The sequence below is a fragment of the Eleutherodactylus coqui genome, chromosome 11 (genome assembly GCF_035609145.1).
Source record: "Eleutherodactylus coqui strain aEleCoq1 chromosome 11, aEleCoq1.hap1, whole genome shotgun sequence".
NCBI lineage: Eukaryota > Metazoa > Chordata > Amphibia > Anura > Eleutherodactylidae > Eleutherodactylus > Eleutherodactylus coqui.
The window spans coordinates 123,397,485-123,423,483 of NC_089847.1; positions in this window are offsets into that span (position 1 = coordinate 123,397,485).

Genomic DNA, 25,999 nt, shown 5'->3' on the forward strand with positions numbered 1-25,999 from the left:
TAACGCGCCCCTCTCAGACTCTGGTAACGGGGTGAAATCTCTTCTCTGCATCGTAGAGGCGTCTAGTGGCCGACAAGCTCTACACAAGCAGAAGAAGAGGTCACTGCACACAAGGATCCTCCGAGAGCCTCTTATAGGCCAAGGAGGAACCACTTCTAGGGTCTCCGGTGACAAAACAATCCAACTAATCACCCCATAACGCTCAACATTTACAGATCTGCCTGAGATGGAACTGCAGGACGAGTTTTACAACAAAACGGCAACTTCTTCTGGGGATGAAAGTGTTTTTTTGACAATGAGTGTATTTTTGAAAGGTTTGAGCAAAGATGAAAAAGTGACGAGCGCAGTAATGGGCACACGTTAGTCATTGAACTTGGCATTATGTAACTTAGCAGCAGCTCCGCCATTGGTTGTTCACTAACAGAACAGCCGCCATCTCCCCTGGTAATACCGTCAGTAATAATACACGGCAATTTAGTTTTTTATTACTTTATCTCCAGTTTTATTTTTCCTCTGTGTTTTCTGCAGAATAATCTTTTCCAGTGAATCACAACGTACAATTGTTTTAAATTATTTAGCAAGGTTTTCTGCATAAATCATAATCTGTTATCTGGTCGTCTTCCTTCCACTTTACCTCTAATGGTTCTTGTCTTTAATGACAGGATGCACTTTTAGTGTAAAGGACTTTTCCCACAACTAACATTTTAGAGGATGGCCTCCAATCAGTTTTTTTCCAAGTGTTGCAAAAGATAGGCTGGGAGTTTAGAATTGTTTAGAACCCTAGTCCCTGGTATCTAGTGGTTTAATAGCCTATTGTCCTATGTCAAGTGGTTTAGCACCCTAGTCCTAATTGTCCCTGGTGTCCAGTGGTTTATAACCCTAGTCCCTGGTGTCCAGTGGTACAGCACCCAAGTTCCTATTGTTCATTGTTTTCTAATCCTAATCCCTGGTACCCAGTAGCTGAGGTGTCCAACTGTTTAGAACCTTAGTCCCTGGTGTCCAGTGGTTTATAATCATAATCCCTGGTGAACAGTGGTTTAGTACCCTATTGACCTCTGCCTAGTGGTTTAGCACCCTAGTCCCAATTGTCTGTTGGTTTATAATCCTAGTCCCAGATGTCCCGTGCTTTATAACCTGAGGCACTGCTTCTAGTAGTTTATAGCCCCAGTCCCTGATGTCCAATGGTTTAGCACTCTGCTCCATTGTTTATTGGTTTGTAATTCTAGTTCTTGTTGTCCATAGGGCTATAACTCTAGTCCCTGGTGTCCAGTCACTTAGTACCCGAGTCCCTTTTGTTTACTGGCTTATAATCATAATCCTTGGTACCAAGTGGCTGAGTACCCTATTAACCACTGCCACACGGTTTAGCACCCTAGTCCCTACTTTATTAGTTTATAATCCTAGTTCCTAATGTCCAGTGGTTTATAACCTAAGATGCTGCTTCCAGTGGTTTATAACCCTAGTATGGTGTCCAGGGGTTTAGCACTGGAGTCCCTATTCTTCATTGTTTTATAAACATAGTCCCTGATGTCCAGTGGTGTAGTGCCCAGTTCCTCTTCCCCTATCTCTAGTGGTTTATAGCTCTATTCCCCTGTGTTGAGTTGTTTAGAACCCTGTTCCCTGGTATTTAGTGGTTTAGTACTATATTGCCCTATGTCAAATGCTTTAGCACCCCAGTACCTATTGTTCATTGTTTCAAACTCTAGTCCCTGGTATCCTATCCAGTGATTTAGTACCCTATTTATCCCAGTCCAGTGATTTAGTACCCTATATCCCAGTGTCCAGTTGTTAAGAACTCTAGTCTCTGATATCTAGTGGTTTAATACCCTATTCCGAAGGTCAAGTGGTTGAGCACCCTAGTCCCTATTGTTCATTGTTTCAAGCCCTAGTCCCTGCTGACCTGTCCATTGGTTTATTATCCTATTACTCTAGGCCCAGTCATTTAGTACCCTATTCCCCATTGCCCAGTTGTTTAAAACCCTATTACCTTATGTCCAGTGGTTTATAACCCTAGTCCCTGATGTCCAGTGGTATAGAAGCCGAGTCCCTATTGCTCATTGGTTTATAATACTAGTCCTTGGTGTAGAGTGGTTTTAAACCTGAATCCATATTGTTCATTGATTCATAATCCTAGTGGTGTCCAGTGGTTTGACATACTATTGCCCTATGTCAAGTGGTTTATAACCCTAGTCCCTGTTGTCTAGTGATTAAGCACCTGTGTCCCTATTGTTTATTGCTTTATAATCCTAGTGTTAGGGATTTGATGTAGATCCGCAGTGTCGCCCAACCAGTACATGGAACAGACCGGCAGAGCGGACAGCCGACTCTAGAAACCCAAATGCTCACCACTGGAAGGCGTGACTTGGAATGCAAGTTGACCAGGGGATCTAGCCCAATGCTGGAAACAGGAGATGGAAAGTCCTTGCCTATCAACAGCAAAGAATTCGCCCTGACAAGGGCGTCCCTGCGTGGGAACCTAGGTGCTGATTAACCCTGTCAGGACTGGTCACCAGGAAGTTGGATAACACCACGCCGTCTGCAGAACCAAGGAGTGAGCAAGTTCAGGACCAAGCTGGAAGTACTTGAGCAAACTGAAGACCAAGCATAAACTGCAAACACAGAAACAAACAGGATCAGCTGCGACACATGCATATATGAGGGCTCAAACACCAACACTGCAGCAGGGGCTGTCAGGCCTGAGGCCTCTATATAGTGGTGAAGAGATGATCAACAATCTGCAGCTGGGTGGAAGAGGCAGAACCAATTTAACCATGACAGTGCTGACCTAACATCTAGTCCCCGGTGTCAAATGATTTGGAAACTATTACCTTAAGTAATGTGTTTTAGCACTTTAGTCCCTATTGTCTATTATAACCCCAGTCCCTGGTGTCTAGTGGTTTGGTACACTGTTGTTTTATGTCAAGTGGTTAAGCACCATAGTCCCTCTTAGTATATAACCCTAGTCCCTGGTGTCTAGTGGTTTGATACACTGTTGCCTTATGTCATGTAGTTAAGCACCATAGTCCCTCTTGGTTTATAACCCTAGTCCCTGGTGTCTAGTGGTTAAGCACCACGTCCCTATTGTTCATTGGTTTATAACCCTAGTCCCTGGTGTCTAGTGGTTTGGTACACTGTTGCTTTATGTCAACTGTTTAAGCACCATAGTCCCTCTTGCTATATAACCCTAGTCCCTGGTGTCTAGTGGTTTGGTACACTGTTGCTTTATGTCAACTGTTTAAGCACCATAGTCCCTCTTGGTTTATAACCCTAGTCCCTGGTGTCTAGTGGTATGGTACACTGTTGGCTTATGTCAAGTGGTTAAGCACCATAGTGTCTCTTGGTTTATAACTCTAGTCCCTGGTGTCTAGTGATTTGGTACACTGTTGCCTTCTGTCAAGTGTTTAGCACCATAATCCCTCTTGGTTTACAACGCTAGTCCCTGGTGTCTAGTGGTTAAGCACCATAGTCCCTCTTGGTATATAACCCTAGTCCCTGGTGCCTAGTAGTTTGGTACACTGTTGCTTTATGTCAAGTGGTTTAGCACCATAGTCCCTCTTGGTTTATAACCCTAGTCCCTGGTGTCTAGTGGTTTGGTACACTGTTGCCTTCTGTCAAGTGCTTAGCACCATAGTCCCTTTTGGTTTATAACCCTAGTCCCTGGTGTCTAGTGGTTTGGTACACTGTTGCCTTCTGTCAAGTGTTTAGCACCATAGTCCCTCTTGGTTTATAATGCTAGTCCCTGGTGTCTAGTGGTTTAGTATCCTATTCTCCAATGTCCATTCATTTAAAGCTCTAGTATCCAGGGCTCCTTACCTTTCTACTCACTCGCGATGTCCTTTTTTCCTCACACTACCAGGACTCTTCATGTGTTCATCCTATCAAAGTCTGATTCCAGGAAATTCCCTCGTTCTGCTCTGATCTCCGGCTCAGGAAGGAAGACACAGATCAAGTCTCATCTGAGTGTTTGCATCTCCCAGGCAGAGAAGACTCAGCCTCCCTTGTCTTTAACTCTTCCCAGCTTTTGCCGGGGACTAAGTAACTGGGGCAAACTCATTAATGGCAGATTTTACATCTCTGTACATTTTCAATTACTGGCTCAGCGTTATAATGGAGTGCTGCAGTCATAATATAACACTTACCTTGGTTAAAGCATCTGATGAGACCCATTAGCTCTTTACTTGTGTAAGACAACAAGCGCTCCTGCACTTACTGCCCTCATTCAGCTTAAGTGGCTGCAATAGAGCGAGATCTGATGATGACTATTGACTTTTCTTAATTATAGGCTGTGAACCGGTGTCCACTAGAGATGAGCGAACGTGTTCTTAACGAACACTTACGCACCCAGACACCGGCTTATCCGAGGACTTCAGTGTCCGCGCGTAAGTATTCGGCCGGCGCCGGGCGGCGGGGGGAGGTGCGGCGGCGCGGGCGGCAGCAGCGGGGAACAGGGGGGAGCCCTCTCTCTCTCCCTCTCCCCCCCACTCCCCGCCGCACCCCCCCGCGCTGCCACGGCGACCCCCGAACTTTTTTCGCCCGAGCACGGAATTGCTCGCAAAGTTCGGTGCTCGGGTGAAAAGGGGCGGAGCCGAACACGTTCGCTCATCTCTAGTGTCCACCTTTCGCTCCATGTTGGTGTCACAGATTGCATTGTGGGTAGCAGCGGGTCACAGGGACATTGACAGAGCACTTTGCGCATCATTAGTTTGTTTTCGTAGCCTATATCCTCTACTGTCATACACCTTTAATTTCCCTTGATTGTCAATGCTACGACTTCTGCATGAAAAATGTGACAAGGTCCTGCGCATATCCACATCCTGTCGCTATCATTTCCTCAGAGCAAGCCAAGGACACCCAGAGATTAAAGAAGGGAGGGGGCTGCTATGAATATTGCAACAATTTCACTTCTTTGTCTCAATTCATGGAATTGGCTGACATTCACATTTCCAGGGAAATTCCTTGCAATTGTTTAATAGTGACCATTCCAAATTCTTCCTATACGGATGATCTGTGCCACAGTTCTCCTCAGTAGTCATCAGCAGAGCCATAACTTGAAGCTCCTGGGTCCCAATGCAAAATCTGTAAGAGGGCCCCCAACTATCATGCTTTATTCATACTACTAGGCTTACTATAAGGAGAAGAGAGGCCTTATGGGCTCAGGAGCAACTGCACCCCCTATAGTTACGCCAGTGGTTATCAGTCCTTGAGTTGTCCTAGGTGACAACTAATATGGCCACCAAGGGGTTGTCATCCAGTTTCCATAGATGGCACATTTCACTGCATAACTTCGTAAACTGGCCGGTGAGGACTCCAGAAAAATGGATGGCAACCCTTTTGAGAGCAGTAATGGCGGCCAACATGGTAGTCACTCAGCTTTACTAGAATCAGATATAATTAAAAGAGTTGTGGACACCTCAGGAATTTCCATATGGTCTGTTAGGACGAATGAACGCCATGGAGGAAGGGGTCCACCACTTAGAGCTCCAACTGTATGAACCAGAGTAGAGAGTCGTTAACAAAGACTGGCCCCCACTTGGTCCGGGTCTTACTAGTGTCGCGACGCAGATTCTGAATATGATGCAGCAGATGGATAACCAAAACATATAATCTAAGGCCGTGTTCACACGAGTGTTTTATCTATTTAGCCAAGATCAAACGTCAGAAGAAAATAGCGACCATCTGAAGCACTGGATTTCAATGCATTCGTTCAGATGGGTGACGCGTAAAATTGGCCGGCTGAAAAAGATTGCACATACACTGCCGAATCCGGCGGATGAACTTTGACGAACCGGCAAAAATAAAAGTTGCCCTATCTTTTGGTTGGAATACGCTGGCGGCTCCCTTAGACTCCTATGAAAGCCTATGAGAGCAGTGAGAAAAAGGAGAGGGAGCGAGTTTAGCAGCGGCGAGACATGCTATCTGGCTCTTTTTTAAATAATAGAAGCCATTATGAAAGTAATTCCGGGTTGTGGCGTACATACGCTGCACTCGGCTGTGTGAATGAGGAAGAAAACGCAAGATTTAGCCGCTACTTGGTCGTGGCTTTTTTTTTTCGTTCATGTGATTTTGCGGCACGATGTTACCTTAGATACAAAGGAATGCAAGTGAGCAAAGTTATGATGGCAATTAGGCAGTTAATCTTTTACCTTAAAATGGCTTGTTGTTAACTATCGCTAGCTAAATCCCAGGATTTATACTACTTTGTACTTATGCAAATCACAGAGGAGGGATAGATCAATTCAAAAAAAGTCACAGAATGCGCCCATACTTACTGATATACTAAATACAAGGACAGGTGTAGAACCACATCCTCCAGCATGCAGACAGGTAGATTACTATATGGAGGAGCATTGTACAGGTACAAGATACTGATGACCAACCACTCACCTACCCACCATATATTGGGAGGGGAGGGCTTCTTAGTATTATACTCAAGGGCGTAACTATAGGGAATGCAGAGGATGCACCTGGGCCCAAGAGCCTTAAGGGGCCCATAGGGTCTCTCTTCTCCATATAGGGAACTCAGTGCTATGAAATATCATAATTCCCCATTTCAGTCATATCTCTGTACGAGGTCCTCCGATCAGGCATATATGCCTTATGTCATATTTCTGGTCATGATTTTATCTATTCATTGATATCAAATATGTCCCGGAAATTATAACAACGTACGGGAATACAGAGTTTGAGGTTTTTCTGGGGCCCATACTGAAACGTGGGTGCGTTTTATTCAGCTGGGCAGCCTAATTCTGAAAACATATTTCATATTGGGCTAGGACCTACCCATGACCAAATATCTTTTTATTAAAATATTCTCCCATTAATCTTCCCCGAAGTCAGCTGGTCTATGGGAAAGGACAGAGACATCGACCCTCATTGGCAGGTGGTCAATTGGCATCCCCCTGTCACTAGCTAGTTTTACTCAACAAAGGATTTCCTGGCCTCTTGTACATCAAAAGACCTGGACAGATGCAAGGGAACGGGAGAGAAATATTAATGAAGTCCACTCAACTTTTCTGGTATCCTGAGCAACAAGTTGCTATGGATAGTTGAAGGACATTTTATCCATATTTCTATATCACAGACTTCTACTCAATCCCATCAGCTGATTAGCAGGTTCCTGGTGGTCAGACCCCCACAGATGATACATTGATAAAGTATTTAATTTTATGCAACACTTGTTGTATCTGTATATCAAAAAAGTCGTTTGCGGATTGAGCCTATCCTTGTAGTCAAACTGTCTTCCTCAGCTAACTATGAGCTGCACATTCCTCCTACTCTCTAGTTAGATAATAGAGGCTCGTTCCATCACCATAAAAGCTGTCTAGTGTGGAAATAGAAGTTGAGCGGATAGTTCTCTGATTAACTGCCTGGGAATGTTCTACACGTTTACGTACATAGAAGAGCCACAACGCACATTATATTTCACCATCCATTGAACTTCTCTCCTGGTTACAGAACAGATTGATACGCTGACATTAAAGACAAGTCACGTCCTCGGTCGCCTACAGAATACCCAGGCGGATCCCTGTGTACACAAGTGATTCTGGATATGTCTCTTTACTTGCTTCACTGAACTCATCCTGCCTCTCGCTCTATCTTCTCAGCCTTAAAATTAATCCCTTGCGCCTTAATAATGTCTCTCTCTAAGATAAAGCTCGTGGCATTTTCTGGGCACCTGGCATTCTTGGAATCAAATAGGATTACTATGGCAGACAATGACATATGAAATGTACTTTTTTTGCTTCATTTTAGACAGAGTTCTCAATTCTCAATGATTTCAATGTATTTGCCGATATGAACCCTCCTGCAACTTTTTCTAAATGTACTCAGAACTTTTTATGCTATTTGGAAGTACAATGCATGTTAGTATTAGTTTGAACCCTCCTGATACTTTTTAAGACACAAATATTTGTATTTGGCTCAATTTCTGTAAAGTAATGTGGTCCCCTCTGTGACCCCACAAAGTCTAGATGTCCCCTCTGTGACTTCACAAAGTCTAGATGTCCCCTCTGTGACCCCACAAAGTCTAGATGTCCCCTCTGTGACCTCACAAAGTCTAGGTGTTCCTTCTGTGACCCCACAAAGTCTAGATGTCTCCTCTGTGACCCCACAAAGTCTAGATGTCCCCTCTGTGACCTCACATAGTCTAGATGTCTCCTCTGTGACCCCACAAAGTCTAGATGTCCCCAATGTGACCTCACATCGTCTAGATGTCCCCTCTGTGACCCCACATAGTCTAGATGTCCCGTCTGTGACCTCACAAAGTGTAGATGTCCCCTCTGTGACCTCCCATAGTCTAGATGTCTCCTCTGTGAACCCACAAAGTCTAGATGTCCCCTCTGTGACCTCACATAGTCTACATGTCTCCTCTGTGACCCCACAAAGTCTAGATGTCCCCTCTGTGACCTCACAAAGTTTAGGTTTTCCTTCTGTGACCCCACAAAGTCTAGATGTCCCCTCTGTGACCCCACAAAGCCCAGGTATTCCCCATCCTCTGTGGCCCCACACAGTAATAGTGTCCCCACTATGACCCCTGAAGTTTTTAGCCCCCTCTCCTCACAATGTCTGGCCAACCGCAGCACAGATCTGTCTCATAGGTCAGGACATTTCCCACAGTCAGTGCAGGCTGCTCTTCCCCCTCCTTCCTGCTCTCCGTGTAGTACTGCTGAGAGAGGGGGAAGAGCAGCCTGCACTGACTGAGAGAGCAGTTGTCCTGCTTGCTAGATTGTAAGCGAGACAGACCTGTGCCGCTACTGGCTGGACATTTAGAGGAAGGGGGATGCCACACAGTAGTTGGACAAAGGTAGAACCGTTTGACCACAGGCTACCCTATTCCATGTTTCCATGGTCCCCATAAAGCAGAATTCAGATGATCATGGGAGTGCTGGGATTCAGTCCCCGTCACAATAGGCTATCAATATTTAAGTTTCAGAAAACAACTTTAAGTATGTGAATAGCCAAATACTTGCACATGCATCGCCGTCCCTAAAACCTGAGTTTTGGGGACTACATTTTGAATTAAAGTACAAGTTATGTAGGAGGGGTTAATGTGATGAACACTAAAGTCCCTATGCAGGAGGAGGAGTCCAGAGGAAAAGTGCAGGAAGAAAAGAGAGGTTATAAAAGGGAGTGACAGAGAACAGTTAGTCAGACTCAGCCAGGTGTGAGTAAGGAGAGGTTGCAGTTCCGTTGTTCGAGAGAAGGAGTCAGTTTCATCACATTTGTCACCCGAGGTAGAGTGAGGTGAAAAACCCGCTCCCTTGGCATCTTACAGCAGAGAAAAAAAAGAACCTTTCTGAGGTCCATCTTCCACAAACAGTGAGTTATATAGCTACCTGGTGAAATCAAAGCCAGGATTAGCATTACAGCCACTTGTCCCTCTGCTTCATAAATCCTTCAGCTTAAATCCACTCAAGAATTCATCTAAATCCACTCGTGGGGAAATTGCCTAGTTAAACCAATCTTCAGCAAAGTAAGGGAGAGAGCTTTGAAGTCAGCGTATCCCCAATTGAATACTGCTACATCTTCTTGTCTTATTCAAATTGCCTGTTTATTGCTGCAAGTACGTTTTTTTTCAGAGAACTGTTGTCTAAATTGTTACTGCTGATTTTCAAAGATAGTAAATCTGCAGTCTCTCAGATCATTAAACTACTATTGGACTTGTTTCTGTTATTTCTGCGGCATATCATCCTGAGTGTCCAATTAGAGTGTTGGCGTCACGTGACAAGGATTAGGCCTCCGGCCATACTGACAGTAAGTTCATTGGGGTGTTACACAAATTTGAGGTTTGTAGCAGATTTGACCTGTTACAAAGTCCTATAATGTTCCAGAATACGGGTTCTGCAGGTTGTACTCTTGACGGGGTATAAAAAAACAATGCAATGGCAAAAGCCCTTTAAGAAGAAACTGGCGGCCTGCAGATGTACAAATAGACACGGACCACATAGAGCGTACTGTACAGCCTAATCCCACGATGACAGAATTTAATGAGCACAGCTGATTGTAAAGCATGATGATAGGGAACCAGAGGATGGAAGATAAACCCTCGATTGTCTTCTTCTAAGAGGGATAATATTTTCTAGACTCAACCTGAATGTTTAATGATCCGTGTGGGATGAGTCACTTTCTGGAGAAAGTCACAAGAAGAATACAAATGTATCTGCAGGATAGTGAGCCCGTCCGGGGCCATTGTGAGACTAATAGCCGGGGGTCCGAGATACAAATGTATCTGCAGGATAGTGAGCCAGTCCGGGGCCATTGTGAGACTAATAGCCGAGGGTCCGAAATACAAATGTATCTGCAGGATAGTGAGCCAGTCCGGGGCCATTGTGAGACTAATAGCCGAGGGTCCGAGATACAAATGTATCTGCAGGATAGTGAGCCCGTCCGGGGCCATTGTGAGACTAATAGCCGAGGGTCCGAGATACAAATGTATCTGCAGGATAGTGAGCCTGTCCGGGGCCATTGTGAGACTAATAGCCGGGGGTCCGAGATACAAATGTATCTGCAGGATAGTGAGTCCATCCGGGGCCCATGTGAGACTAATAGCCGAGGGTCCGAAATACAAATGTATCTGCAGGATAGTGAGCCCGTCCGGGGCCCATGTGAGACTAATAGCCGAGGGTCCGAGATACAAATGTATCTGCAGGATAGTGAGCCCGTCCGGGGCCCATGTGAGACTAATAGCCGGGGGTCCGAAATACAAATGTATCTGCAGGATAGTGAGCCCGTCCGGGGCCCATGTGAGACTAATAGCCGAGGGTCCGAGATACAAATGTATCTGCAGGATAGTGAGCAAGTCCGGGGCCCATGTGAGACTAATAGCCGGGGGTCCGAGATACAAATGTATCTGCAGGATAGTGAGCCCGTCCAGCAAGTGGGTCTATACACTTCTGTATGGCCATATTAATGCACTTTGTAATATACATTGTGCATTAATTATGAGCCATACAGAAGTTATAAAAAGTTTTATACTTACCTGCTCCGTTGCTGGCGTCCTCGTTCCCATGGAGCCGACTAATTTTCGCCCTCCGATGGCCAAATTAGCCGCGCTTGCGCAGTCCGGGTCTTCTCCTGTCTTCTATGGAGCCGCTCGTGCAGAATGCAGGCTCCGTGTAGCTCCGCCCCGTCACGTGCCGATTCCAGCCAATCAGGAGGCTGGAATCGGCAATGGACCGCACAGAAGAGCTGCGGTCCACGGAGACAGAGGATCCCGGCGGCCATCTTCAGCGGTAAGTATTGAAGTCACCGGAGCGCGGGGATTAAGGTAAGCGCTCCGGTAAGCTTTCTTTACCTCCCTGCATCGGGGTTGTCTCGCGCCGACCGGGGGGGGGGGGTTGAAAAAAAAAAAAACCCGTTTCGGCGCGGGACAACCCCTTTAAGGATGGGGTCCTTTTTTCATTTCGTTTTCTCCTTCCCAAATCATAACTCCTTTATTTATCCATCGACGTCGCTGTATGAGGGCTTGTTTTTTGCGGAACGAGTTGTATTTTTTAATGGTACTATTTAATGCATTTTTTGCGAATTTTGAATATTCTCCTATCTGATTTCTCAGTTTTACACACCCAGCTTTCCTCCGATAACACACTGCATTCTATTTAAGATAAGTTGAAGGAGGAGGAAGTGAGGAGTAGGCACATCTAGGGCGCCCAAGTGACTCTGTGATAAGAAAAACGTCCCACCCAGCCCATAGTTGATGGAAATGACTTAAAATAACGCTCCAGTTTCAAGACAAAATTCTGCCCTGGGACGGGAGGTGGAGGGGGATATGTTCCTGACCTTATTCTTCTCTGCTGATCCTCGAATCTGCTGTTTTTGGGTCTCATTTTTGGCCATCCAGAATGGACAATGCGATCTTCAAACTACCTAATCCCTATAGTACATGGGTTGTGTGACTACCAACGCACTACACCCACTTTCTGATTAACCTGAGCTGCTCACATGATTAACAAGTGCCAATCAGAGAGCAGTGCACCGTGAGCATTAGGTGGTTAGACAATGTGCAGAATCCGAGGAGTGGTTAGACAATGTGCAGCATCAGTTGAGGAGGCAGCAGGGTAGAGAAATACCTAGTCATGGGGCTCTACGATCATTCCCCTAAGGGTAGCTCCGGACCCGACCTCGTTACCGACAGGGGGAGATCACTAATTAATAACAGTGTGTTACATCTGCAAAGGATATGCTGGATCAGCACCTGCAGACGTGCACAATACTTGCTCACAGTGCGGTGGCCAAAACAAACTGACAAATAATAAATGGGAAGTCTTTCCCTAAATACGTAACAAACGAGGGAGAGGGCCCTGCCTGACACGGCAGACTGATCACGTCAATAGATGCGGGCCTGCACTCGTACCTGGGACCTAAGTAACCCTACTTGGCCAAACTGCTAAAGGACAAAACAAAATAAAACACAGCACTTAGCTTTAGTAGAATAAGCCGTAGCACACAGAGCCATCCGAAGTAAGGAACTGTGGACACCACGTTGACCACGGGAAACACTGACTGCCAGTTCAGACAGCGAGCAACTGGCAATTTACAGCACTTTAGCTTCCTATCCATCCCAGCTAAATAGCCAGCTAATCATCCACAGATGTGAGCAGATAGTGTCACATCTACTAAGCTAGAAGGTTCAGAACCATGTCTAAAACCCGCACCCGCCTCCATCAACCCGACAACGATCCCAGCACTGCTTGAACACTGTGGTTACCTGTAGTCCTGTTTGTCACTCGTGACGCCAACGTGCCATTCTCTGCAGTGAATCTTAGTAGATGGAGTAAAGTATTCCACGCACACAGAGTGTCTTTTCTGAACAAGAACCAGGAATGTTCAGTTCTGTCAGTTTACTTAAATATCATCAACAAATAACAAGAAACAGTTCTTACAGTGGTGAAGCAAGGAGGATTCACGGGGTATTTGTACATCCACAGTCCTAGTTATCTGCAGGAATGCCCTCTCCCGGCAACTCTCTCTCCTTTCAATCACTCACTGGGTTGCTTGCTCTCAGACAGTCTCTCTTTCTTCCACCGGACGCACGCAGTTCCTACGTGGCTTTTCCTAGGTCCGGGCTCATGCACTTCTTGTGGCTAACAGCTATGGATAATATCCTAACAAAGGATAGGCCTAAGTGGGAACAGCAAACCCCCTTTCCGCTTCTTCCATGACTGTTCAACTTTTTCTCCAACTCCAACAACTACTACTTACTAACTCGCTCTAACATAGGCATGTGACTCTCCTTTTTTTACTGCACACAGGACAAAACCATACATTTCCGGACATGACCAGACATTAACCCATTCATGCCTGCAAGCACCCAATATACATACATGATGTATGCAACAAACAAGACAATGCACGAGGCAAACATAAAACATGCATTCTGAGGTGCTGGAGGGGACCCCAAATTGTGGGTCACTACAAATGTCTACACTAAAAGTAACAATAAAGGATCCCAGTTAGGCCCCCTGCACACCGACGGAAATTCTGCAGAATTTACGCCCGTGGCCGCTGCCATAGGATTGTATTAGAAAACGCAATCCTAGGCAGACGGCCGTGATTTGTCTCCGTGAAATCACACGCGGAAAACAAATCGCGGCACGCTCTATTTCTGTGCGGGTCTCGCAGACGGCGGCACAGAAATGTCAGTGAAGACCTGCTGGCTCCGCTCTGTGCATGCGCCGGCAGCCGACACATCACAGAGCTTTGGAGACACCAGGAGCGGGTGAGCCGCAGGCCTCTGCAGGGGCACGGGTCTGCATCTTGCTGCGAGAATTCTCGCAGTGGGATCCGACCCGGCCGTCTGCAGGTGGCCTTACTGATTCCAAGCTGAGATCTTGAGAGCTTTCATTATACAAGGGAAGCCCTTTATTTACACAAACTAGAATACGTCTTTAACCCCTTCTTGTCCCAGAATTAAAGGGACATCCTGGCTGGGAAGCACTTCCTGCAAATAGACATACATTTATGTCCTACGGATTGAGCTGGCTCAGAAGCTGAGCCCGTACCATCCACAGCTGTGACTGACAGCTGGCCTCCTGCTGCAACAGCAGGGATCGGAGTGCTGGTTCCGCAAGCGCACTAACGGTCCATTGATTTTCAATGGGACTGCTGAGATCCTGAGTGGCACACCAGACTTCGGTATTCTCATCACTCCCATTGATATGAATGGAGCGCTGAATGTGCATGGTTCGCCAGCACCTCATTCAGAGTGATGCCAATGTGGGGGTGATAGAGAAGCGACTCCCGAAGTGACAGGAGAGCAGGGCACAGGACCTCTGTTCTCCACATTGGCATGGTTAGATCCCCCAGACCGGCAAGGTATCCCCTATCCCGTGGATAACTTGATATTCTAGTTCATCCCCTTTAAATCCTGATGATCATCAGTTCATAGAAATCATCACAACTCGCTTCTTGCAGAATTCTATGGAGGTTCTTCATTAGTGCCAGAAAATAATTCCCCACAGACGGGAAATGTTAGTGAGCCGTCATCCTTCCGTAGGATCTCCAGCTCCAACATCGTCTTTCAAGACTGTATAAGTGAAGACAGGCAGAGATATCATATCCAATAACTCCTGCTGCAGACAAGGGGGTTACTGTGGCCCCCCTGAGAGAACATTCACCTGACATAAGAAACGGCCCCAGAGTTTTCACATTTTTTTCCGCCAACTCTGAATTGGCTCCTTAGATCGAAACAGGTGCTAAGTGAGAATTACCGTTACTAAGAGCTATCAGTACAGCGCTGATGGCAACTGTCACAGACCATGACAGATGATAAATGGATAGATATGAGATAGATAGATAGATAGATAGATAGATAGATAGATAGATAGATATGAGATAGATAGATAGATAGATAGATAGATAGAGAGATAGATAGATATGAGATAGATAGATAGATATGAGAAAGATAGATAGATGATAGATAGATAGATATGAGATAGATATGAGATAGATAGATAGATAGATATGAGATAGATAGATATGAGATAGATAGATAGATAGATAGATAGATATGAGATAGATAGATAGATAGATATGAGATAGATAGATAGATACATAGATAGATATGAGATAGATAGATAGAGAGAGAGATAGATATGAGATAGATAGATATGAGATAGATAGATAGATAGATAGATAGATATGAGATAGATAGAGAGAGAGATAGATATGAGATAGATAGATATGAGATAGATAGATAGATAGATAGATAGATAGATAGATAGATAGATAGATAGAATACCATATTTACAACTGCTGTGTTTGTTCTGGGGAATATCTCTTTAAAGTAACTGCTCTTTCTTAAATCATGCCATGTCTTAGGGCTTCTGAACCCCCCACTGATCACAAGAACAAGTTCGCTGAAGCACTCATCCAAGCACTATCACTGCTTGCTATCTCAAGACCGCCTCATAGACTTCCTTTTGAGTCTGTCTTCACCTAGCAGTGCTCAGATGAGCGTTTCAACTAGCTGTCTCTAGCGATCAGTGGGGGGTCAAAAAAGCTGATTTTGGTAGAACCCCTTTAATAATACATTGTATCTGGTCCCTCCAGCACTGGTGGATTATGGGAACAGGATAGCTATAACTGTATGATGAGGCAGTGGCAGGCTGCGAACATTTGGCTGTTCAGACATCACTTCTCAAGAGGGAATTCAGAAGGGAAGGAAATGTTATTTAAGAAACAGCACATGGACTAATCACTTGTGTCATCCCTCCTGGGTAGAATACCGCAGAGCAAGTTCTAATATTTGGATGCTGTGAGACTCATCTGCAAATCAAGAAATCTGTTACTTCATGTCTGCAAGGGGGAAGACATCACCCAGCTTTTCCAGGGTCCATAGGAAATCTCACTAGCTCTGCACTAATGAGGAGCCGGGGATGTACTGCTGTATACATAGGCATATGCACTTTAGGAAAAAGTTTGGTTTGGTCGAAAGTAGTTTGCACTGAACTGAAAACTGACCAATACCCCTAAAACTGGTGTATAAAACTGTCTGAGGGCTTATTCGCAGAAGCGTATATTGGCCGCTGTTTTCACGGCCGTCCGATATGCGCTACCATCTGAGCTGTCTTCCACCTTCCCTCCCCCTTGCCAGCTCTCTGCCTCTCTCCTCCCCTCCGGCTGTTTGCAATAGGAGGAGGCGGAGCTAAGATCCCCATCCCTTGTCCACAGCCAGCAATGGGAGGGGTGAGAGGGGCGGAGCTTAGCAACCTTCCCATCCCGCCCCCTCCCATTGCAAAGAGCCGGACGGGAGGAGATAGGCAGAGAGCCGGCGAGGGGGAGGGAAAAGGGAAGAAAGGTGGTGGTGTATATTGGCCGGCCATAAAAATGATGGCTGATACGCTTATGTAAATAAGCCCTATGAGCCATAAAAGTCTTCCTCCTCCTAGTGCTTCTGGGTTCCTAGGTTTAAAGGGGTTGTCCCGCGGCAGCAAGTGGGTCTATACACTTCTGTATGGCCATAATAATGCACTTTGTAATGTACATTGTGCATTAATTATGAGCCATACAGAAGTTATAAAAAGTTTTATACTTACCTGCTCCGTTGCTGGCGTCCTCGTCTCCATGGTGCCGACTAATTTTCGCCCTCCGATGGCCAAATTAGCCGCGCTTGCGCAGTCCGGGTCTTCTTCTTTTCTGAATGGGGCTCCGTGTAGCTCCGTGTAGCTCCGCCCCGTCACGTGCCGATTCCAGCCAATCAGGAGGCTGGAATCGGCAATGGACCGCACAGAAGCCCTGCGGTCCATGAAGACAGAGGATCCCGGCGGCCATCTTCAGCAGGTGAGTATGAAGACGCCGGACCGCCGGGATTCAGGTAAGCGCTGTGGGGGTTGTTTTTTTAACCCCTGCATCGGGGTTGTCTCGCGCCGAACGGGGGGGGGGGGTTTAAAAAAAAAAAAAAAAACCGTTTCGGCGCGGGACAACCCCTTTAAATCTGACCAAGGGCAACATCTACATGGAGTTTGTATGTTCTAATGTGTTCATATGGGTTTCTTAAAACTCATCTAAACATTTATACAAACTCCATGCAGATATCGCCCCAGCTCAGATTTGAACCTAAGACCCAGCACTAATGAGGAGGAAGAACTTTAGTAGGCTCAGCCAAGACGAACCGCTCAAGGCAAGCTTAGCAATGCATGACCTGAAAGAGGGTCCGACTGTTTCGGTTCGCTCAACACTAATCAGGACATAAGGAAAGGCGGTGGTATTGGGATGAAGGGGTGGGGGTGGGGGGTGACCTCTCCCAGTAGTAGAAGTCATTATCAGGGGCGTAACTATAGAGGGTGCAGGGGATGCGGTTGCACCCGGGCCCAGGAGCCTTAGGGGGCCCATAAGACCTCTCTTCTCCATATAGGGAACCAAGCACTATAAGTAAAGCATTATAGTTCAGGGCTCTGTTCCAAGTTTTGCATCGGGGCCCGGGAGCTTCAAGTTACGCCTCTGGTCATTATTGTTTGGTGGTCACCAACTTTTCCACATACAGGTAGGACTTTTCCATGCAAAATGGTTTATTCCAGTTGGAAATGCTTCCGAAAGCTTGGTGTGAACATAGAAGATGATTAAATCCAATGCAGCGTGGAAACGATCAGATGAGGAGCGACACTAATGTTGCAGACGGAAGCTGCTGGAGTCTCTCATGGGGCAACATCAAATGTGGCCGAGCTGAAAGTGACGCAGCAGCAGATGCTGAGAAGCTCATTTGCAACTTAAAGGGCGCTGAAAGTAACCCCTTCAGGACTGAGCAGCTTCATGTTTTGATACATTCTTATTGTTTGGTTGTTGTTTCCCTGTAAGACTTGTTTCCTTGTGATTTGGGGTTTACTGATTGATGCAGCGTAGTATCATTCTCCTGTAGATATCACACAGAGCTTTGTTGGCCTGCAGTGTTTTCAGTAGAATGCAAAAACAAAGAAACAAACAAATAAGCAAAAAAATCCAATTCTGCGATTGCTTATTTTTTATTCCATTTTCTTCCAAACACTCAAAGTTACATGCTAAGGGGAACCTGTCACGTCCCACAGTAAGGCGGGCTGTCCATGGGCGGTGCGATATACCACCGCAGGGAGTATTATGTCACCGCGATGAACCTATTATTATGGTAGGTTCATCGTGGAAAATTGCGGCATGCCGCGATTTTTTAATGCAACCAGAAAATCGCTGCGATTTTCCGCTCGTCTACATCTATCATTCTATGGAAAGCGTTCATTACGTTACCTGCATGCAGATTATCGCTGCGGGTAACACAGTGAAATATCGCCCGTGGACAGGAGGCCTAATATAAACTAAGTAATGGTGCTGTTAGGGACGTGACAGGGAACTGGGTGATATATTTTTTATACTTACCCGCTCCTACAATCTAGCAGTGCACCCTTTGAAGTCGGACCGCAGCACAAAAATCTGACTCCCATGCTCATGCTCTCCTATACAAGTCTATGGGAGAGCGCACACACAGGACTCTGGAAAGAGTCAGATTTTTGTGCCGCATGCCGACTTCAGAGGGGAACAGCGCGGGAAACAGGGAGCGGGTGAGTATGAAAAATGATATCACCAGGCTCCGTCACGTCCCCGAACAGTATCAGGACTTAGTTTATATTGCACTTTACCGGTTCCCTTTAAAAAGCAACTTCACTTTTGCAAAACTTTTGGTATGTCATAGTTTTGAACCGTGGGGTTCTAGGGGCTGAGACAGAGGCGTAACTTGAAGCTCCCGGGCCCTGATGCAAAACTTGTAACAGGGCCCCCAACTATAATGCTCTACTTATAGTACTGGGTTCCCTATATGGAGAAGAGAGCCTTATGGGCCCCCTAAGGCTCCTGGGCCCGGGTGCAACCGCATCCCCTGCATCCTCTATAGTTATGCCCCTGGGCTGAGACCTCACTGATATTATAGTATTAGTATTCCCCCAAGTGCTGCACCCCTTTAGTTGTAATCGTTACTTCTCAGCTCTATAGACTCATAGAACTCTTTAGAAGTCTGTGAGTAAGGCCGGGTCCACATGGGGCTGATTTCCAGCAGAATGTACAGGTTTCATCCCAATTCCTGTGCGAATTCTACAGCAGAGGTGGTGATAAAATTGACATGATTTCAATTCCACGCGGCAGTCAATTTCCGCACGGGTTTATTGCGGGTTATTTCCGCACGGGTTTATTGCGGGTTATTTCCGCAGCTTGAGAACAAGATTTTCAAATTCTCGTCCACTTTGCTGCTACTGTAAATTCCACGGCAATTCCCCTCCGTGTGAGCGCTACCCACAGCCTCAGTATTTCTTTCTCTTCAATTCTGTGATCAGAACTTGGACCACCCATCCTTGGATTTTTTGGGACGTGTGGGTCACAGTCGCAGCAACTTACGAGTTTCACTGCTACCCCATTGTCCTCAATGGGAGCGAGAGGTTGCACGGCTACACAGCGATATTTGATCACATGACCCCTGTTGTGGCCAAAGTCAGTGTGTAGCCCTAGCCTTAAAGTGCCTTTCCATGCCTTGACAAATAAATATGGCCACACAATGTCTCTGACTACCTAATGCACCGTGCATTAGTATGCATCAGTAGTCTAAGACACTACATTGCTGCTCTGATTGGCCGTCTTATAACGGAACCGAACAGCGCCAAACGAACACCATTGACTATAATGGGGTCCATTCGGTTTCCACTCAGTTGCCCGGGATCTGGGCATCACTGGTTAATCATGATACATACTAAGGGCGCTATTCCACAATCGCTAGCGGCAGCCACTAGCACTCACAATGTGTGAATAAGCAGACAAATCTAACGTCCGTGCACCCGTTCAGATGGCCCGACCCTGGCGCATATATGCCGAGCCTGCAGTGCCGTCAGGCAGGGAGAGACAGTTTAGCTCTACTAAACAGTTTTCCCCTGCCTCCTTTCTGTCCTTGTCAGCAGTGAGCAGCGGGAGGGGGCGGAGCTTAGTAACTAGCTCCGCCCCTCTCATTGCAAACAGCCGGCAAGGGGTGGAGAGAAGGGGAGAAAGGGGAGGGAGTTTAACAGTCACACTGCTAAACTCCCTCCCAGCTTACTTCTCCGGCCGCTGTCATTAGCAGCCGCCAACATATGTTCCAGGACTATCTTTCGCGGCCGGCGTAAAAGTGCGCGGTGCTATATTGGCCATCCGGGTACTTTTACACCGCGGGAATACTCCGGTCTCAAATGCATTGGATTTCAAAGCATCAGATGGTAGCATATATCGGTAGACCGTGGAAATGGCGGGCTCTATACGCTCGTGTGAATAAAGCCTCATACAAAGTGTGCATCAGGCAGTCAGAGAAGCTGGTGTGGCCATCTTTGTTTGTCCGGACCTGGAGGGTCACTTTAAAGGGAATCTGGCACATCCTATGCACCACATAAAGTTACAGGCTCATAGGAGAGGGCCACCGAGTCCAGATGTGTGGATCTTTCTATTCACCTGCCTCCTCGGCTCCCCTGCGGTCTACCCGCAGCCGCCGCTCATTGCATGCACAGGCTGTCGCTAATGAAAAAACAGAGTGCAAAATGCATAAGTGCGTCTATTAGACCATGCTGAGAGTTGTAGTCTTGCAACAGCTGATGAGCAACAATTTGGGGACAATTGATATGAGTCTCAAACTCATCAGCCTCACAATATGTATCTCATTTCTTCTATTCCATCTAGCAGATAATTGAGGTCCCCGCAGCAGTTGTTCTTCGGTCTCGTTCTGTATTACATCGCTGCCCGGGCACGGCTGCTTATTTCCTTCCCCAATTCAGCTGGGCGGTCTCATTGGTTTAGTGTTTGCTGTAGACTCTCTGCTTCTGCTATTGCAGCCCTATAATTATGCACACAGGGAGCACAATGCTCGGCGCCATCACTCTCTGCCAGAGATTACCCCTAAGTTTACAATGTGACATCTGAAGTTCCTTGCATACAGATGAGTGTTGCCCACCCGAAGACCCCCGCCTGGTAGCAAGACTAGAAAGGTCAGATGCTAATGCTGAACGCTGCAGGATGAGTGGAACCTGATGCTTCTCCCTGCAGGATTTACGCCGGCTCACACCAACGGGTCGGATTCCGCAGCGAAGACCTATGATACATTGTAGAAAGTAATTGCAAATGATGGCGGATGTGATCGTACACACAGCGTATCGTCCGCGAGGAGGAAAGATCTCCCCCTCCCCTCCAGCCGGCATTTCTGTGTATTTCCCTATCGAGTGTATCCGCCACTCATATGCAATGATAATTACGTATGGGCCGCGGATCGCTCACACGTATAGACATCTATTACGGCGGTTACAATAGAGCGCGCTGCGATTGTTATGCTTGTGGATTTCACAATTAGGGCTCCCACCCACTGGCGATATTTTCTCCACTGCGATGCGATTCTAAAGTTAAAGTCTCGCATCGCAGTGCGAGAAAAAAATCGGCATGACGCCGGGATATCGGCATCACGCTGACATATCGCCAGTCTTTTCAATGGGGCCAGCGGCAGCAGCGCTAGCCCCATTGAAAAGATATGGAGAATAGCACTGACTTCTGCCACAGCTGTTACAGCTGTGACAGCTGTGGCAGGAGTTTCCTTCATCCCCGCGTGGACCGCGGGGATGAAAGAATCCTCTGCCACAGCTGTCACAGCTGTGGCAGAAGTCCGCGGCATTCTAGCCCATTGCTTTCAATGGGATCCCATTGAAAGCACTGCTTTCTGCCAAGCCCCGCGGAATGATTATCGGGGAAGGGCTTGAAATATAAGTCCTTCCCCGATAATCATCAATGAGTGTGTAAAAAAATAAAAATTTTTATTATGAATGAATAGCTAAGGGTTATGGGTGATTGGCTGAGCGCTCAGCCAATAGCTAAGCAGTAGCTGCTATTGGCTGAGCCCTCAGCCAATCTGCACAGCCCTTTCAGGAGGCGGGGATTTTTAAATCCCCGACTGCTGAAAGAGCTTAATAGCAGTGCAGGGGAGCCAGCAGGAGGACGCGGCTAACAGCAGGAGAGGTGAGTAATAATTTTTTTACACACTTATTGATGATTATCGGGGAAGGGCTTATATTTCAAGCCCTTCCCCGATAATCATTCTGCGGGGCTTGGCTGAAACCATTGAAAGCAATGGAATTGAATGCCGCGGACTTCTGCCACAGCTGTGGCAGAAGTCTGTGGCGCTCTCCCTATGCTTTCAATGGGGCTAGCGCTGCTGTCGCTGGCCCCATTGAAACCACTTGCGATATGCCGGTTCTATACCGGCCTCTTTCTTGCGCTGCGATGCGAGATTTTTCTCGTGCTCTCGCAGCGCAAGAAAGAAAATATCGCTAGTGGAAAGGAGCCCTTAAGTGGGAAGGAAAACGCAAAAATACTTGCCTTTCAAATCCTGCGTTTTACGGTGGATCTTCTGAGCGGCGATTGCGGATTCTGCAATCAAAATCGCGGAGACCCCCCCTTAGTGTGCAGTCAGTGCTTCTATCACGTTCAAAGTTATATCAGCAGCAGCACTTTAGGGACAAATCAAGGTCCCCGGAGTCTTTCAAAGCTGTATTACAAGGCGAGGAGGGAAAAATTGCAAAGCCCAGCCTAGGTCCGGATCATGACAGTCAGTGCTTGTAGTCCTGTCCTAGTACAAGTGTGAAGCAGGGAGAGGCAGATTATGGTAAAGTCTGGGGTGGATCGAGGTTTACAGAGGCCATTGGGTAAGGATGGCTTTACATGGGACAACTGTCGGCCAAAGAAAAAAAAACACTCAAATGAGTGATTTTGACCAAAAATTGTCCCTGTAAACGTGGGACATGATGGCGCTCTGAGCGAGAAATCATCCGGTAGTCTCTTATTGCTTGCTGACTACAGAAGGAGTTCTCGCTCCGTATAGACAGGCTGTCGCTCATCACTGAATGGCTGCTTGCTCTAATGTATCCCTAGTATATAGTACTTACATAATACTACAAGCCACATAGATATTTGCCATATAGGTCCTGCATGGTGCCATACAGTAAGCATGTAACAATGCCATGACATGAACATATAACACAGTGTACATACAGCAGTTGTATATAGTGAATATAGAGTAGTGCCATAACGTGAACATATAGCAGTACCATACAATGAACTTAGAACAGTGCTATAACATGGGCATGTAACAGTATTATACAGTGAATATATAGTAGTGCCATACAGTGAAGATATCATAGTGCCATAACATGAGCATGTAATAGCACTATACAGTGAATAAATAATTGTACTATACAGTGAACACATAACAGTACAATCCAATGAACATATAACAGTGCCATAATGTGACAGTACTATATAATGAATATATAGTAGTGCCATACAGTGACATGTCAGTACCATACAATAAACATATAATAATCCCATACAGTGAATATATAGTAGTCTGATATATAACATTACCATACAGTAAACATACAGTATCATAGAGCTATACAATGAACATATAATAATACAGTACTACCAAAGCCATATAGTGCCAAAATAATGGCACCACGTAGCTTCTAAGTAGTACAGAGGCTAACAGCATGATGTTGGGTAGGGCAGCGCCCCATACTGTATACTATATAGTCCAGCTCTGTGGATGGCCCAATGCCCACGGGCGTATTTGCACTGTGGGATCCGGAGCAAGCGATCGCCTCCGGATCTCGCAGCAAATGCTGCCCACAGACATGCTATGCAAAACGCTTTTCCATGCCCATGAGCGGAAATCGCTTGCGTTATTCCGCTTGTGTAGGGAAAATCGCAGCATGTCCTATTCTATTGCGGCTTTCATTGCAGTCAACGGAAGCCGTCTGACCCGTGTCGATTGACACAACATTTTCTGCACTGCGCATGCGCGGTGGTGCGCCAGCCGGCAGAACCGCTGCACAGAGAAGAAGATATCGGACCGGTACACGGGGGTCACCGCCGCGGCACAGGGTCTGATTCCACAGCGAGATCTCGCAGTTGGAATCCGACCCGGCCGTGTGCATTCGGCCTGCAGCAGACAGAACGTCCTGTGACTACTTGTGGTTTACTAACATGCGGGGGCGTAATATGAAGCCGCTGGGCCTGATGTACAATCTATAATGCTGTCATGTTTCATTCTTAGTCCTAGTCTCCCAATATGGGGAAGAGAGACTTTATGGGCCACCTAAAGCTCCAGGGCCCGGATGTGACTGCATCCTCTGCAACCCTTAGGCCGGGCTCACATGAATGGATTTGAATTGCGAATCCCACAAACGCCCTCCGCACAGAAGATTCGCGGTATAACACGGGTATTGAAAGGCATCTATTTTCGGACTTTCCTTCACATTTGGGGGCAGGAATTGTGTATTCCGCTAGTGGAATGAAACTCGCAGCATGCTCCATTTTAACGCGGATTCCGCGCTGACGACCTCCATAGATGTCTATGGATGTGAGCAATCCGCAGCCCATACACAATTAACATTGGCCTTATAGTTACACCATTGCTAATTGGTAATAACCTGGTCGTTAGTGATCATCACCTCTAACTTTACTCTATGCAGCTGTTTTGTACAGTCGCTATCTATAATATACGCTGGGTGACTACCTGTAATGCCCAGCTGGGTTAGAGCCCCTGGATATAAAGAATTACATCCTCTCTCTCCTATTGCTCTTTCTGTGTCAGTTGCCACTGGGGCTCTAGCATTCTATTCATGAACCAGGTAGCTCTGTATGAGGTTCTACTTTGGCTGGGTGTTTCATTCTATTCTACTGCGGGTTGAATTAAAGTTGAACCTTTCTAAAATGATCATGAAGCGCGTGAAATGCTGCATTCTACGGATTTTCTTGGAACAGAACTTTAAATATTACCATTCCTGGGATTTTTGTTCAGCCCCGTCTATTTGCAGAGCGATCTCACAGTAAGCGTTCCCATGGATACACAGAAGTTTTACTTCTCTATATAAAATGACAGTATCTTCATCTTCCCCCCCGAATCGCTCCAGTGATGCGGTCTACGGAACAATAACTGCGCAGAATACCCAGGAGACTCCCGTCGGAGGGATTTGCAGCCCGCTCGATCCCCGGTTTTAATTAATCTCAGCTCAATGTTGATCCAGAGGATATTTTCATGATATTCCCGCATTATCAGATTACACAGGAATATGATGCCGCTTGCAGAAGATTAGGCTTCGTGCTTCGCCGCTCAGGGGGGCGACAACGTGTCAATCAAAGCTGACATAGCGATGCAATGAGGGAGACGGTCGGCGGAGATGCGGGGCTATACACAGTAATGGGAGATTAGATGGGATCCGCGTGATTGACAAGTGAGTCAGGAGAGACGAGCAAATTAATCCAACCGCTGCGGGTGCGCAAAAGTGCTCTGACACGTTTATCAGAGGGAATCATTTACTATCAGCTTAACCAGTGTGTTCAGGGGAGAACATAACATATAGTATAACTGCAGGATCTATCTATCTAATTACTATCTATCTCATATCTATCTATCTATCTCATATCTATCTATCTATCTATAAATCTATCTATCTATCTAATTACTATCTACCTATCTCATATCTATCTATCTCCTATCTATCTATCTCCTATCTATCTATCCCATATCTATCTATCTATCTATCTATCCCATATCTATCTATCTATCTATCTATCTATCTATCTATCTATCTATCTATCTATCCATCTCATATCTATCTATCTCCTATCTATCTATCTCATATCTATCTCATATCTATCTATCTCCTATCTATCTATCTCCTATCTATCTATCTCCTATCTATCTATCTATCTATCTATCTCCTATCTATCTATCTATCTCATATCTATCTATCCCATATCTATCTATCCCATATCTATCTATCTCATATCTATCTCATATCTCTCTATCTATCTATCTCATATCTATCTATCTCATATCTATCTATCTATCTATCTATCTATCTATCTATCTATCTATCTATCTATCTATCTAATATCTATCTATCTCATAACTATCTATCTATCTCATATCTATCTATCTCATATCTATCTATCTCATATCTATCTATCTCCTATCTATCTATCT